Source organism: Loxodonta africana, chromosome 1 (genome assembly GCF_030014295.1).
Source record: "Loxodonta africana isolate mLoxAfr1 chromosome 1, mLoxAfr1.hap2, whole genome shotgun sequence".
Lineage (NCBI taxonomy): Eukaryota > Metazoa > Chordata > Mammalia > Proboscidea > Elephantidae > Loxodonta > Loxodonta africana.
Genome location: NC_087342.1, coordinates 87,934,674 through 87,950,808, shown reverse-complemented (window position 1 = coordinate 87,950,808; position 16,135 = coordinate 87,934,674). Strand labels below are relative to the sequence as shown.

The window sequence follows — 16,135 nt, the reverse complement described above, 5'->3', positions numbered from 1 at the left end:
AAGCTTTTGCCTTGGTCTGTTGGCCCCTGAGCCACCATGCAAAAAATCTGCTCTGAGACTTCCCTGCTGAAAAATCGTGTGCTAACCACATCGAGAGGCTGGAGAGAAGGAGAGACTTTGTCAGGTCCTACCTGTTCAATACCCAGCTATTCAAGTCATCCCTGCTGAGGCTGCAGACATGATTAAGTAAAGTCATCCCCTCCCGGCTCTGTTCTTCCCAAATTTTGGCCCACAGAATCATGCAAATTAATTAAATAAAAGCCTTTAAGCCACTAAACTTTGGGGTACTAGTTTGTTAGGCAGCAATATATAATCAGACCCCCACGAGATTCTCTATAGTTCCCAGTCTCTATGCAGATTATGTCATCTGACAAATTACCAAGAAAAATGCTAGCAGAAATGATGTATTACCGCTACTTTGAGACAGTTCAGAGGGGAAAGTGCCTTCTCAACACAAACTTCTTCTCATCAACAAAAATAGAATTGAAAGACCAAAGTAGGTGGAATTGAAGCTAGAAGAAGCACAGGGCAGAGGTCAGAGTCAAATTTTTTGGGTTTGCAAAAGTGGATGTCGAGACTGTGAATAGTCAGTTCACCAGTTCAAGATTTTTTTGTAGTGTTGTCTGCCTAAATAGTTATAAATACTGGCACCCCTCATTCTTTCAGGGACAGCAGGTACTTCTAGGTACTCAGAAAGTGGGGAACATATTACCTTTTGTCTATTAACTCAAGAAGTACCTCAGCAACTATGACTTCAACATTTTCAGTTTGGATGAAGTTTGTTCCAAGAAAGAAAAACAAATGAAAACTTTGATGGATTATTCATATTTCATCTGTATTACATCATATTAGAATCTGTCAAAAATGGGGATAGAAATAGAAAAACAAATAAAAAAAGTAGGAAAGGTTTTGAAAATCATCATTTTCTGTCACCAAATGCCAAGGAGAATATAACACACTAATGAAATGGTTAAGGGATTTTTGAGTTTTTCTTTCAACCTAACTCCACTTTTATTTCACAGGAATCATTGATAGCTTGGCCAGTTCACTCTGGCGATAGATATGCCAGAACTCTTTAAATGAGCCATTAGTTATTTTATTTCTGTTAATTAGTGATTACAGTTCATTTGTTTTAATTACTTATTTGCCTTCCTGTCTGGCAAATCAGAAATCATGACATACCTCTTAAGAATTTTTACTCCTATGTGAATTAGCATTTGCTTTACAATTAAATAATCATGGTCCTAAATTAAAATCCTCAAAATTGAAAAGCATAATAATTTCATTGTTCACATTGAAATGTGTTAACCTAAATAGATCACATAAACAAGCCTGAATATTGTCCATACACCCAATACTTGGGTAATATAGTCACATTTCTACACCTGATTTCACATCAGAACACATCAGAATATACAATAAATCAATTATATCAGCTGGTATCCCAAAGACCAATTCAGCATGAGGGTTGCATGGCTAGTGTCCAACTTCTTTAAGTTTCTTTTATACTACCTACCTACTAGATCGGACTTCACGATTAATATTTCTTTTATTCAGTTCTCAGTTTCATACATATTCTAAACAATTTGAGAAGCAGTACAAATTCAAATCTCAACTTTCTCATGCCTGCTTATTTATGCCTCAGAAGAGTTCTCTAGATCCTTCAAGTCATAGCTTCCTTCTGATCACCCTGATCAAAGCCTTTTCACTTCCTTATTCTTCAAAGTGTAGATTAATGGATTTAGTACAAGAGTGACCACAGTGTACATGATGGCAATGACCCGGTCCTGGTCCATGGAGCTGTCTGAGGCAGGACAAATATAAACAACAGGAGCATAGAAAAGAATGACTACCATGAAATGGGAGGCACAGGTGGACAATGCTCTGTGAAGCATCCTGCATGAATAGGCCTTGAAGAAGGGGCATGTGATAATACAGAAATAGGAGAGAATTGTGAGAAGAAATGAGCTCATGGCAATGGTCCCTGTGACGGTATTGAGCAGCCACTGTTTGAGGTCAGTGTTCCCACATGCCAACTCCAGCAAAGGCTTAATATCACAGAAGAAGTGATGGATATGTTTGGAGCCACAGACGTTCAAGTGAGAGGTCATTATGGAATGCAGCATGGCATGGAAAAACCCAGTGACCCAGATTGTGCTAGCCATCTGGGTACAGAGCTGATGATTCATGATGACATTGTAATGAAGCGGTTTGCAGACAACCACGAAGTGGTCCAAGGCCATCACAGCTAGCAACATGGCCTCTGTGCTGCCCAGGAAGTGAGAGAAATGAAGCTGGCTTATGCATCCCACAAAACAAATTGCTTTGTGTATAGAGAGGAAGTTCTCTAGCATCTTTGACAGTGTCACCATGGAGTAGGAGATATCTAGACATGAGAGGTTTCCCAGGAAGAAATACATAGGTGAATGGAGTCTTGGATCAGAGATGACAATCATCAGGATAGCTCCATTCCCAGCCATACCGAAGAAAATGACAAAGAGAACAGGCTACAGCTCTTGGATGTCTGTCACTCCCAGGAGGAGAAATTCAGTGACTGAGGTTTGGTTCAGCATCGCTTAAAAGAAAAGGTAAAATAATATATGGAGCACTATAGGGTCGCTATGAGTCAGAATCGACTCGACGGCAGTGGGTGGTTTTTTTGGGTCTATCTCTAATGAGGAAAAGAATCCTCTCAGCCCAGGATTTTCTCTCCAAGACAAAAATGTCTTGAGGAAGAATATGGTTGTTTGGAAGGATCCTGGGTGGTGCAAACGGTTTGTGCTCCACTACTAATGGAAATATTGGTGGTTTGAACTCACCCACTTAGTAGAAGAAAATAGGACTTAAGGATTCAAACTCATATCAACTTTATAGGACAGAGTAGAACTGCCTTATAAGGTTCCCAAGGAGCAACTGATGGATTTGAACTGCCAACCTTTTGTTTAGCAGCCAGAGCTCTCAACCACTGTTCTAACAGGTCTCCACAAATGGCATAGTGCTTCCATTTTCTAGTTGCTCTGGGACTTGTCTTTCTTTACCTTATCCCTGAGTCCCTGAGTAAACGAAGTTCTTCCTCCAATTGACTCATCAGTTCCTCCCTTAGATCACCCAGTACTGACCTGTTTTCAAAGTATCTATGGCTTCAGTCCTCTCAAAGTCCTATCTTCTCTTGTGATCTATTTCCTTAAGTCCTATTCTTATCTTGCCTGCAATGACATCACTCTTCAGATATTAAGGAATATTCTGCCTCAAGTCAATTTCATCGTGTTCACTTCTAGCTCTGTTCATCTGACACTGGCAGTCATGTTATCTTCCGTCATCCCAAAAGGCTATCTGCTGCATATCATTTCTTTCCAAAGTCCCCACAAATTTCCAGTTCTCATTCAAAAAACATGTTTTGTCTTTTTCGCCCTTTCCATCAAAAAAAAAAAATTCTGTTTTCTACTGAAGAAACACATTAATTTTCATTTCACTCACACAATTGAAATGATAGTGTTTTCTTCAGTGACTATTAAAACGCTTGATAAAATTGTAAATAAGTTAATTTCAAGAAGGTTTAATGCTTGACTAAACTCAGACGGTTTACCGAAAGGCATCGAAACATTTTAATCTTTTTTTCTTCCATTATTTGAAAGTTGTTTTTGTTTTAGTAGCCTTGCATCGATTCCAACTAATCGCATCCTTATTTGTGCAGAGTGGATCTGCTCCAGATCAGAAGCCCAGACATAATGAGGGAGGGGAGTTCAAGCAGGACATTGGCTCTCAGATGCAAGTCCAAGAGGGTACCAGATGAGGCGTGCAATGGCATCTGAGGTGCCACAAATATGAAAGGCACCTGACTGAGGCAGCTGGACAAAAAGGGGAAAGGCATTCTGCTGATGCATCACAGCCATCAACGTCAATTCATCTTGAAATTGGGAAGGGCACAACTTAGAGATTGCCCCTGGGTCCTTGTTACCCTTTCTAGGCCTCCATTTGGAAGTAGATCACCAGGCCTTAATTCCAAGGTGCCTCTGGGTGGGTTTAAACCTTTTGGTTAGTAGTCCAGCTCTTAAACTGTCTCTTTTAGGTACACTGACAAATGCAGACATACTTTTGTGAAATAGCTTCCTCTTTGTTCCTTTCGTTTTCAGACGTAGTGGATTAGCTTTTGCTCATGGAGGGGGGGACGAAGCAAAGATGTCATAGAAATTTATAAGAATGGGAGGCACTGAGAGAAGTGTAAGAACTGTAAGGAAGATGCAGATTGGGTAGTTTCCTATAAAACCCAGTACCCAGACTCATTTAAGGTTGGAGAGGCCACTGATTGTAGGTGAAAGTGATCTAAGGTGAGCAAGAGTGAAAAAGTAAATGAATTAGGGAACACTTTTAGGGAGCAAATGAGGTTCTGGGTTTTTAATATGTGGGAGCAATTTTGAGAAATTAACTAGTCTCTACAACACCTTCATGAAGGGCTGCCTTCAAATCATTCAGTGTAACTTTTTTCGAGAGCCATGTATATTTTGTGTATTTAAAAAAATTTGACCATTGCTGTTTAAAATATTTGTTTAAAAAATTTTGACATGGCCAAAATCATTTTTGATTCTCTGGCCCACAAAGCAGTATTATATATACATATATAAAAAAAGAAGAAAGAAATTAGACTCCTCTGTTCTAAATGATTTCTCTCACTGAAATTTTAACATATAGAGATTACTGACTTTGCTTTGGAGGCATGTTGAACTGAGAGTGATGAATGGCAACAAATATGTGGGCAGTAAAGTGCCTTCATAATGCGCAACCATAATTTATTTATAAAATAGGCTTTCTGCTTTCAATGTTGGGCATTTGTCTTTAATACTAGCAAGCACAGGTCACTCACTAACAGAAAATATGGACAACTGTGTAGCCTGTCTCCTATTTCAGTCTCTTACCTGATAGAGTTTTCAGATTCATAGGTAAGAAAAAATTTCACTTTTCAGGTGTAGACTCAAGAGATTACAAATAGAAAAATATTCAAAGTGAGAAACGATGTTGGGATTGCAGCATTAGCTTTTCATCTTCAAAACCTACTTTTTTCCTTCCTGAAATTCTGCCTGCCCTTTTATGAGCCACAGATCTCTAGGCATAAAAGTCCTGAGAGACCGTGTTGCCTAGGTAATGAGAAGACTTGTTGTAAGAATAAACAGGATAGTTTTCCACACCTGCAATAGGAAGAAGCAACCTTGGGGAATTTTAACTTCAGTTCCATTAAGAAAAAAATTCTTCCTATTCTTTCATCTTACTACTTTAATTCCTTAGTATCAGAATCACGGACACCACAAGTGTCAACTGCCTAATAAGATTCCTTAGTGAATTTCCTTGGATAGAGGTGTGGATTCACTTTCTCATCTTGGAGGTTCCCTCGGTGTATAAAAAATTAATAACAGACATCTTACTTTGATTTTAAGGTTTTTTTTTCTCACCTGGGAAACCAAAAATTAACCGTAAAAAAGCCTGACCCAAACTGCTAAATATCGACTTGTTTCTTTCACCAGAAGCTGCTCTGGAGCATTGTAAATTTATCTGTCTGTAGAAAAGGGTAATCAATACTAAACCCATTACCTCATGATTTGATGAAAAAGACTGTAAGCTTCTTCAATTTTATTTTATTTTTTATTGTATTTTAGATGAAGGTTTACAGAGCAAACTAGCTTCTCATTAAACAATTAGTACACTTGTTGTTTTTGACATTGGTTACCAACTCCACAACATGTCAACATTCTTCCCTTCTGGACCTTGGGTTCTCCATTACCAGATTTTCTGTCCCTCCTGCCTGCCTTCTAGTCCTTGCCCCTGGGTCAGTGTGCCCCTTTAGTCTTGTTTTGTTTTCTGGGCATGTCTAATCTTTGGCTGAAGGGTGAACCTTGGGAGTGAGTTCATTACTGAGCTAAAAGGATTTCTGGGAGCCGTACTCTTGGGGTTTCTCAAGTCTCTGTCAGACCGGTAGGTGTGTTTATTTTTTTTTAAAGTCAGAATTTTGTTCTACATTTATCTCCATCTCTTTCAATGACCCACCATTGTGATCCTTGTCAAACCAGTTGGTGGTAGTAGCCGGGCACCATCTCGTTGTGCTGGATTCAGCCTGGTGGAGACCGTAGTACTTGTGGTCCATCAGTCATTTGGACTAATCTTTCCCATGTGTTTTTGGTTTTCTTCATTCTCTCTTGCTCCAGACAGGGTGAGACCAGTGGAGTACCTTAGATGGCCAATCACAAGCTTTTAAGATGTCAGATGCTACTCACCAAAGTAGAATGTAGAATATTTTCTCTTAAACTATGTTATGACAATTGAGCTAGATGTTCCCTGAGAACATGGTCCCCACAGCCCTCAGCCCAATAATTTGTTCCCTCAGGGAATTTAGAAGTGTCTATGGAGCTTCCATGACCTTGCCTTGGACAAGTTGTGTTAGCTTCCCCAGTATTGCGTACTGTCTTACTCTTCACCCGAGTTAACACTTATCTACAGTCTATTTACTGATTTTCCATCCCACGCCTCCCCTCCCTTGTAACCATCGAAGATTTTTTCTTTTAGTGTGTAAACCTTTTCATAAATGTTTATAGTACTGGTCTCAATATAATAATTGCCCTTTTGTGATTAACTTATTTCACTCAGCATAATGCCCTCCAGATTCATCCACGTTGTGAGATGTTTTCCAGATTCATTATTGTTCTTTATCGTTGTGTAGTAGTCCATTGTGTGTATGTACATGGTTTGTTTATCCATTCATCTGTTGATGGGCATCTAGGTTGTTTCCATCTTTTTGCTATTGTGAACAATGCTGCAATGTACATGGGTGTGCATATGTCTATTTGTGTGTGATGGTTCTTATTTCTATAGGATGTATTCCAAGGAGTGGAATGGCTGGAGCATATGGTATTTCCATTTCTAGCTATCTAAGGATGTGCCATATCATTTTCCAAAATGGCTGTACCATTTTGCATTCCCACCAGCAGTGCATAAGAGTTCCAATCTCCCTGCAGCCTCTCCAACATTTGTTACTTTCTTTTCTTTTTTTTTGTGCCAGTAATGCCTGGGTGAGATAGTATCTCATAGTGGTTTTGATTTGTATTTCTCTAATGGCTAGTGATTGTGAACGTTTCCTCATGTGTCCGTATGCCACTTGAATGTCTTTTTTGGTTAAAGGTCTGTTCATTTCCTTGCCCATTTTTTAATTGAATTATTTTTCTTTTTGAGTAGAGGTGTTGGATTTTCCTGTAGATTTTAGAGGTCAGACCTTTGTCAGATTTGTCATAGTGAAAATTTTTTTCCCAGTCTGTAGGTTCTCTTTAATCTTTTGCTGAAGTCTTTTGATGAGCATAAGTGTTTAATTTTTATTAGATCCCAGTTATCTAGTTTATCCTCTGGAGTTTGTGCATCATTATTTACAGTTTGTATCTTGTTAATACCGTGTATGAGGGCCTCTAGTGTTGGCCCTATTTTTTCTTCTATGATCTTTACAGTTTTTGGTATTACATTTAGGTCTTTGATCAGTCTTTAATTAGTTTTTATGTATGGTATGAGGTATAGGTCTTCTTTTTTGCAGATGGACATCCATTCTGCCAGCATTGCTTGTTAAAATGTCTGTCTTTCCCACATGTGGTGGACTTTGGGCCCTTGTTGAAGATCAGTTCACTGTAGGTGCGTGGATTTACATCTGGGTTCTCAATTCTGTTCCATTGGTCAATCTGCTGTTGTACAAATACCAGGCTGTTTAGGAAAGACAAAAAAAAATTTTTTTTTTTTTTTTTGTCTATCCTAGCTGTATAGTAGGTTCTGAGGTCTGGTGGTACGAGTCCTCCTACTTTATTCTTCTTCTTCAATAGTGCTTCACTGAGGCGGAGCCAAGATGGAGGAATAGACAGATGCTTCCATCAAGCCCTCTTTACAACAAAGAACCAAAAAAACAAGTGAAACGAGTATATTTGCGACAAGCTGGGAGCCCTGAGCATCAAAGGCAAGCTTAGACAATGAACTGAGGGGCCGGGGGAGGAAGAGGTCATTCAGAAGTGGAGAGGAGTTACCGGCCCTGAATTTCAGGGAGCCCTCAGGCACCATTCCCAGAGTGGCAGTGGCGGGCTGGTACTAGCGTTCTGCCTCAGTTTTCTCTGGGAGAAGCAGCCAGCCACACAGGCTACTCACACCTCTGGAACCTGAGGAGAACGGCGCTCTTGGCAAAAGCTAAGTACTTGCGTATATTTTACAGCACCCCCCCCCGCCCCACTCCCAAGCCAGCTTCAGTGGCTGAATCCCTGGGCCTGAGATAGACCCTGGTGAGCACCCAGAGCCATCCTTCCAGCCTTGGGGAAGGAAAAAAAATGCAACTGGAGGGAAAAGATAACTTGCTAGCTCCACTAACTGGGAGAGCCCAGGACAGAAGTGGCTCCTGTCCAGGCATAAACCGTCCATGAACCTTGAGCACCTTTCCCTTCTGCATGGATCTGTGCATGTTTTGGGAGAATAGGCATTGTTGGCAAACTCCAACCATTTCAGCTGTGTGGTGGAGAGGTGGGTGTTTGACGTTTGACATTGCTTTCCCTATTAAACAAGGTCCTTGCCTACCCACTTCAGGGACCTAAGGACTGGTAGCTCCACTCAGATCACCCAGCCACCCGAGAAAGGGGTCCAAGGATAACTGGTACCTCCCAGTTCTTACAACCAAAAACTTTGGGTGCCTATGGTCCCTCTGCAGAACCCACCCACTAGCATGCTGTAGGGAACAGAGATGCATTTTCTTTAGAGACACATGGGGGTCAGTTCTTAGCCCCCTGCCTTGTTCAGAGCTTGACCCCCTACTGCAATCAGATACCAGTATATATGCCAATCACCCCTGCCCCTCTGAGACAATAGGACAGAGCCTTTACCACACACTTGATATCAGCTATCTGGAAACCTGAGCTGAATTCATACAAGAGAACTGAATGGACTCCTAGACTGATATACCTGATAACAGCTCTAGCCATCTGGGGACAGGATACCAGAGCTCCAAAGGCAGAAATAATCAAGCTAGCTCACTCATGCAACCCATAGGGGTATACCATAACAAAACAAAACAAGCAGCTATGACACAGTAAGCAAGCATAAACTAATACAATAACTTATAGATGTCTCAGAGACAACAGTCAATGTCAAGTCACATAAAGAAACTGACCATGATCACATCAACAGGCTCTCGAAACAAAGAATCCAGGAGTCTTCTAGATGAAAATGCATTTCTGGAATTACCAGATGCAGAATACAGAAGTTTAATATACAGAACCCTTCAAGACATCAGGAAGGAAATGAGGCAATACCCAGAACAAGCCAAGGAACACACAGATAAAGCAGCTGAAGAAATTAGGAAGATTATTCAGGAACATAATGAAAAGTTTAATAAGCTGGAAAAATCCATAGACAGCAACCAGAAATTCAGAATATTAACAATAAACTTACAGAATCAGATAACTCAATAGAAAGTCAGAGGACCAGAACTGAGCAAGTAGAAGCTAGAATTTCTGAACTCCAAGATAAATCACTTGGCACTAATATATTTGAAGAAAAATCTGATAAAAGAATTACAAAAATGAAGAAACCTTAAGAATCATGTGGGATTCTATCAAGGAGTACCAGAACAGGGAGGGATAACAGAAAATACAGAGAAAATTGTTGAGGATTTGTTGGCAGAAAACTTCCTTGATATGGTAAAAGATGAGAAGACATCTATCCAAGATGCTCATCAAACTCCACGTGAGGTAGATGTTAATGTAAAGTCACCAAGACATATTATAATCAAACTTGCCAAAGCCAAAGATAAAGAGAGAATCATAAGAGCTGCAAGGGGTAAACGAAAAGTCACCTACAAAGGAGAGCCAATAAGAATAAGCTCAGACTACTTGGCAGAAGCCATGCAGGCAACAAGGCAATGGGATGACATATTTAAAAAAATTGAAGGAAAAAAATTGCCTGCCAAGAATCATATATCCAGCAAAACTGCCTCTTAAATATGAAGGTGAAATTAAGACATTTCCAGATAAACACAAGTTTAGGAAATTTGTAAAACCCAACCAAAACTACAAGAAATACTAAAGGGAGTTCTTTGGTTAGAAAATCAATAATATCAGGTATCAACCCAAGACTAGAACATTGGGCAGGACAACCAGAAGTCAACCCAGACCGGGAAATCCAAAAACAAAAAACAAAAGCAAGATTATGGAAAAAAAAAAAAAAAGCCCAAACGGGGTAATAGTGATGTTATTATATAAAAGAAGACAACATTAAAATAATAAAGAGGGACAAGAAATGTAATCATACACCTTCCATATGGAGAGGAAGATACGGCGATACAAAGAAATAAAAGTTAGTTTCAAATTTAGAAAAATAGGGGTAAATAATAGGGTAACAACAAAGGAGTCAAATTATTCTACTGATCAAAATAAAATAGAAGGGAAAGATATAGACTCAGCAGAAACAAAATCAACAACAACAAATATGAGGACAGGACAATATATAAAGAAAATCTACTCAGCACATAAAATCAAGGGGGAGAAAGAAACTGTCAACACACAAAAAAAGACATCAAAATGACAGAACTAAATTCATAAAACCTATCCATAATTACCCTGAATGTAAATGGACTAAATGCACCAATAAAGAGACAGAGAGTGGCAGAATGGATTAAAAAACAAGGTCCGTCTACATGCTGCCTACAAGAGACACACATTAGACTTAGACACACAAACAAACTAAAACTGAAAGGATGTAAAAAAATATATCAAGCAAACAACAATCAAAAAAGAGCAGGAGTGGCAATATTAATTTCTGAAAAAATAGACTTTAAAGTTAAATCCATCAGAAAGGATAAGGAAGGACACTATATAATGATTAAAGGGGCAATACACCAAGAAGATATAACCATATTAAATATTTATGCACCCAATGACAGGGCTGCAAGATCCATAAAACAAACTCTATCAGCATTGAAAAGTGAGATAGCTCCACAATAATAGTAGGAGACTTCAACACCCCAATTTCGGTGAAGGACAGGACATCCAGAAAGAAGCTCGATAAAGACACGGAAGATCTAAATGCCACAATCAACCAACTTGACCTCATAGACATATACAGAACACTCCACCCAACAGCAACCAAGTATACTTTCTTTTCTAGTGCACATGGAACATTCTCTAGAATAGACCACATATTAGGTCATAAAGCAAGCCTTAGCAGAATCCAAAACATTGAAATATTATAAAGTATCTTCTCTGACCATAAGGCCATAAAAGTGGAAATCAAAAACGGGAAAAGAAATCAAACACTTGGAAACTGAACAATACCCTGCTTAAAAAGACTGGATTATAAAAGACATTAAGGATGGAATAAAGAAATTCATACAATCCAATGAGACTGAAAACACTTGCTATCAGAACCTTTGGGACACAGCAAAAGCGGTGCTCAGAGGGCAATTTATATCAATAAATCCACACATCCAAAAAGAAGAAAGGGCCAAAATCAAAGAATTATCCCTACAACTTGAACAAATAGAAAGAGAGCAACAAAAGAAACCCTCAGGCACCAGAAGAAAACAAATAATAAAAATTAGAGCTGAACTAAATGAAATAGAAAACAGAAAAATAATCAAAAGAATTAACAAGGCCAAAAGCTGTTTTTTTGAAAAACTCAACAAAATTGTTAAACCACTGGCCAAACTGACAAAAGAAAAACAGGAGAGGAAGCAAATAACCTGAATGAGAAATGAGATGGGTGACATTAGAACAGACCCAACTGAAATTAAAATTATCATATCAGATTACTAGGAAAAACTATACTCGAAGAAATTTGAAAACCTAGAAGAAATGCATGGATTCCTAGAAATAGGCTACCTACCTAAACTAACACAAAAAGAGGTAGAACAACTAAATAGACCCACAACAAAAGAAGAGATTGAAAAGGTAATCAAAAAATTGCCAACAAAAAAAAGCCCTGGTCCGGACAGCTTCACTGCAGAGTTCTACCAAACTTTCAGAGAAGAGTTAACACCACTACTACTTAAGGTATTTCAGAGCACAGAAAAGGACAGAATACTGCCAAAAAAATTCTATGAAGCCACCATATCCCTGATACCAAAACCAGGTAAAGACACCACAAGAAAAAATTGTAGACCTATATCCCTCATGAATGTAGATGCAAAAATCCTCAACAAAATTCTAGCCAATAGAATTCAACAACGTATCAAAAAATAATTCACCATGACCAAGTGGGATTCATACCAGGTATGCAGGGGTGGTTCAATATTAGAAAAACCATTAATGTAATCCACCACATAAATAAAACAAAAGACAAGAATCACATGATTTTATCTGCTGATGCAGAAAAGGCATTTGACAAAGTTCAACACTCATTCATGATAAAAAACTCTCAGCCAAATAGGAATAGAAGGAAAATTCCTCAACATAATAAAGGGCATTTATACAAAGACAACAGCCAACATCACCCTAAATGGAGAGAGCCTGAAAACATTCCCACTGAGATCGGGAACCAGACAAGGATGCCCTTTATCACCACTCTTATTCAACATTGTGCTGGAAGTCCTAGCCAGAGCAATTAGGCTAGTTAAAGAAATAAAGGGCATCCAGATTGGCAAGGAAGAAGTAAAATATCCCTATTTGTAGATGACATGATCTTATACACAGAAAACCCTAAGGAATCCTCCAGAAAACTACTGAAACTAATAGAAGAGTTCAGCAGAGTATGAGGATACAAGATAAACATATAAAAATCAGTTGGATTCCTCTATACCAACAAAAGGAACATCAAAGAGGAAATCACCAAATCAATGCCATTTACAGGAGCCCCCACGAAGATAAAATACTTATGAATAAATCTTACCAGAGATGTAAAAGACTTATACAAAGAAAACTACAGTACACTTCTGCAAGAAACCAAAAGAGACTTACATAAGTGGAAGAACATACCTTGCTCGTGGATCGGAAGACTTAACATTATAAAAATGTCTATTCTACCAAAAGCGATCTATATATTTAATGCAATTCCAATCCAAATCCCAAGGACATTCTTTAATGAGATGGAGAAACAAATCACCAACTTCGTATGGAAGGGAAAGAGGCCCCGCATAAATAAGGCATTACTGAAAAAAAGAACAAAGTGGGAGGTCTTACTTTACCTCATTTTAGAACCTATTATACCACCACAGTAGTCAAAACAGCCTGGTACTAGTACAACAACAGATACATGGACCAATGGAACAGAATTGAGAATCCAGACATAAATCCATCCTCACACGAGCAGTTTATGTTTGACAAAGGCCCCAAAACAATTCAAAGGGGAAAAGACAGTCTTTTTAACAAATGGTGCTGGCATAACTGGATATCCATCTGCAAAAAAATGAAATAAGACCCATACCTCACTCCATGCACAAAAATGAACTCAAAATGGATCAAAGACCTAAATATAAAATCTAAAAGGATAAAGATCATGGAAGAAAAAACAGGGACAACATTAGGAACCCTAATACATGGCATAAACAGTATACAGAACATTATAAAGAATGTAGAATAAAAACTAGATAACTGGAAGGTCCTAAAAATCAAATACCTATGCTCATCCAAAAAGTTCACCAAAAGAGTAAAAAGACTACCTACAGACTGGGAAAAAGTTTTTAGCTATGATGTTTCTGATCAGCGCCTAATCTCTAAAGTCTACATGATACTGCAAAAACTCAACTGCAAAAAGACAAATAACCCAATTAAAAAAATATATGAATAAACACTTCACTAAGGAAGACATTCAGGTAGCTAACAGATATGTGAAGAAATGTTTACGATCATTAGCCACTAGAGAAATGCGCTATTAGAGAAATGCAGATCAAATCTACAATGAGATTTCATCTCACTCCAACAAGGCTGGCATTAACCCAAAACAGAGAAAATTATAAATGTTGGAGAGGCTGTGGAGAGACTGGAACACTTATACGCTGCTGGCAGGAATATCAAATGGTACAACCACTTTGGAAATCGATTTGGCGCTTCCTTAAAAAGCTAGAAATAGAACTACCGTACGATCCAGCAATCCCACTTCTTGGAATATATCCTAGAGAAATAAGAGCCTTTACACGAACAGATATGTGCACACTCATGTTTATTGCAGCACTGTTTAAAATAGCAAAAAGATGGCAGCAACCAAGATGCCCATCAATGGATGAATGGATAAATAAATTATGGTATATTCACACAATAGAATACTATGCATGGATAAAGAACAGTGAGGAATCTGTGAAACATTTCATAACATGGAGGAACCTGGAAGGCATTATGCAGAGTGAAGTTAGCCAGTTGCAAAAGGTCAAATATTGTATAAGACCACTATTATAAGAACTTGAGAAATAGTTAAAACTGAGAAGGAAACGTTCTTTTGTGGTTACACGAGGGGGGAAGGAAGGAGGGTGGGAGAGGGTCATTCACTAATTAGCAGATAAGAACTACTTTAGTTGAAGGGAAAGACAGCACACAATACAGGGGAGGTCAGCACAATTGGACTAAACCAAAAGCAAAGAAGTTTCCTGAATAAACAGAATGCTTCGAAGGCCAGCATAGCAGGGGCAGGGGTCTGGGGACCATAGTTTCAGGGGACATCTAAGTCAATTGGCATAATAAAATCTCTTAAGAAAACATTCTGCATCCCACTTTGAAGAGTGCTGTCTGGGGTCTTAAACACCAGCAAGCAGCCATCTAAGATGCATCAATGAGTCTCAACCCACCTGGATCAAAGGAGAATGAAGAACACCAAGGACACAAGGTGATTACGAGCCCAAGAGACAGAAAGGGCCACATGAACCAGAGACTACATCATCCTGGGACTATTAGAACTAGATGGTGCCCGGCTACAGCCGATGACAGCCCTGACAGGGAACGCAACAGAGAACCCCTGAGGGAGCAGGAGAGCAGTGGGATGCAGACCCCAAATTCTCATGAGACTTAAGGGCCTGACTAAGACTAGAAGGACCCTGGTAGTCATGGCCCCCAGACCTTCTGTGGGTCGAGGACAGGAACCATTCCTGAAGTCAACTCTTCAGACATGGATTGGACTGGACAATGGGTTGGAGAGGGATTCTGGTGAGGAGTGAGGTTCTTGGATCAGGTGGACACATGAGACTATGTTGGCATCTCATGTCTGGAGCAGAGATGAGAGGGTGGAGGGGGTTAGAAGGTGGGGAAATGGACACAAAGAGAGAGAGTGGAGGGAGAGAGCGGGCTGTCTCTTTAGGGAGAGAATATTTGGTAGTGTGTAGCAAGGTGTATATGGGTTTTTGTGTGAGAGACTGACTTGATTTGCAAACTTTCACTTAAAGCACAATAATAAAAAAAAAAGTTCCAGTCTCACTGTAACCTCTCCAACATTTGTTACTTCCTGTTTTTTGATTTTTACCAGTAATGCCTGGGTGAGACGGTATCTCACAGTGGTTTTGATTTGCATTTCTCTAATGGCTAGCCATGGTGAGCATTTCCTCATGTGTTCGTTAGGCACTTGAATGTTTTCTTTGGGAAGGGTGTGTTCATTTCCTTGCCCATTTTTTAAATTGGATTGTCTTTTTATTGTTGGATTTTCCTATAGATTTTAGAGATTATACCTTTGCCAGATTTGTCATAGCTAATGTCAGATTTGTAAGAGCCAATTTTTTCCCCCAGACTGTAGGTTCTCTTTTTACTCTTTTGGTGAAGTCTTTTGATGAGCTTAAGTGTCTAATTTTTAGAAGATCTCAGTGATGTGCCTTGTCTTCTGGAGTTTGTGCATTGTTAGTTATTGTTTGTATTCTGTTAATGCAGTGTATTAGGGCCTCTAGTGTTGATCCTATTTTTACTTCTATGATCTTTACAGTTTTTGGTTTTATATTTAGGTCCTTGATCCATTTTGAATTGGTTGTGTATGATGTTCTGTATGGCTCTTGTTTCATTTTTTTGCAGATAGACATTCAATTTTGCCAGTATTATTTGTTAAAAAGACTGTCTTTTCCCCATTTGATGGATTTTGGGCCCTTGTCGAAGATAAGGTGACCGTAGGTGGATTGGTTTACATCTGGTTGCTGGATTCTTTTCCATCAGTCAATGTATCTATCATCGTACTG

General features: G+C 39.0%; 1 long non-coding RNA gene and 1 pseudogene across 1 annotated transcript in view; one reads left to right on the top strand and one right to left on the bottom strand.

Annotated features, from left to right (window-relative positions):
* LOC135233021 (uncharacterized) overlaps positions 1-16,135 on the top strand; it is a 146,973-nt gene that overhangs the window by 68,570 nt on the left and 62,268 nt on the right. The window lies entirely within an intron of this gene.
* On the bottom strand, positions 1,100-2,573 carry LOC100675708 (olfactory receptor 12D1-like; annotated as a pseudogene).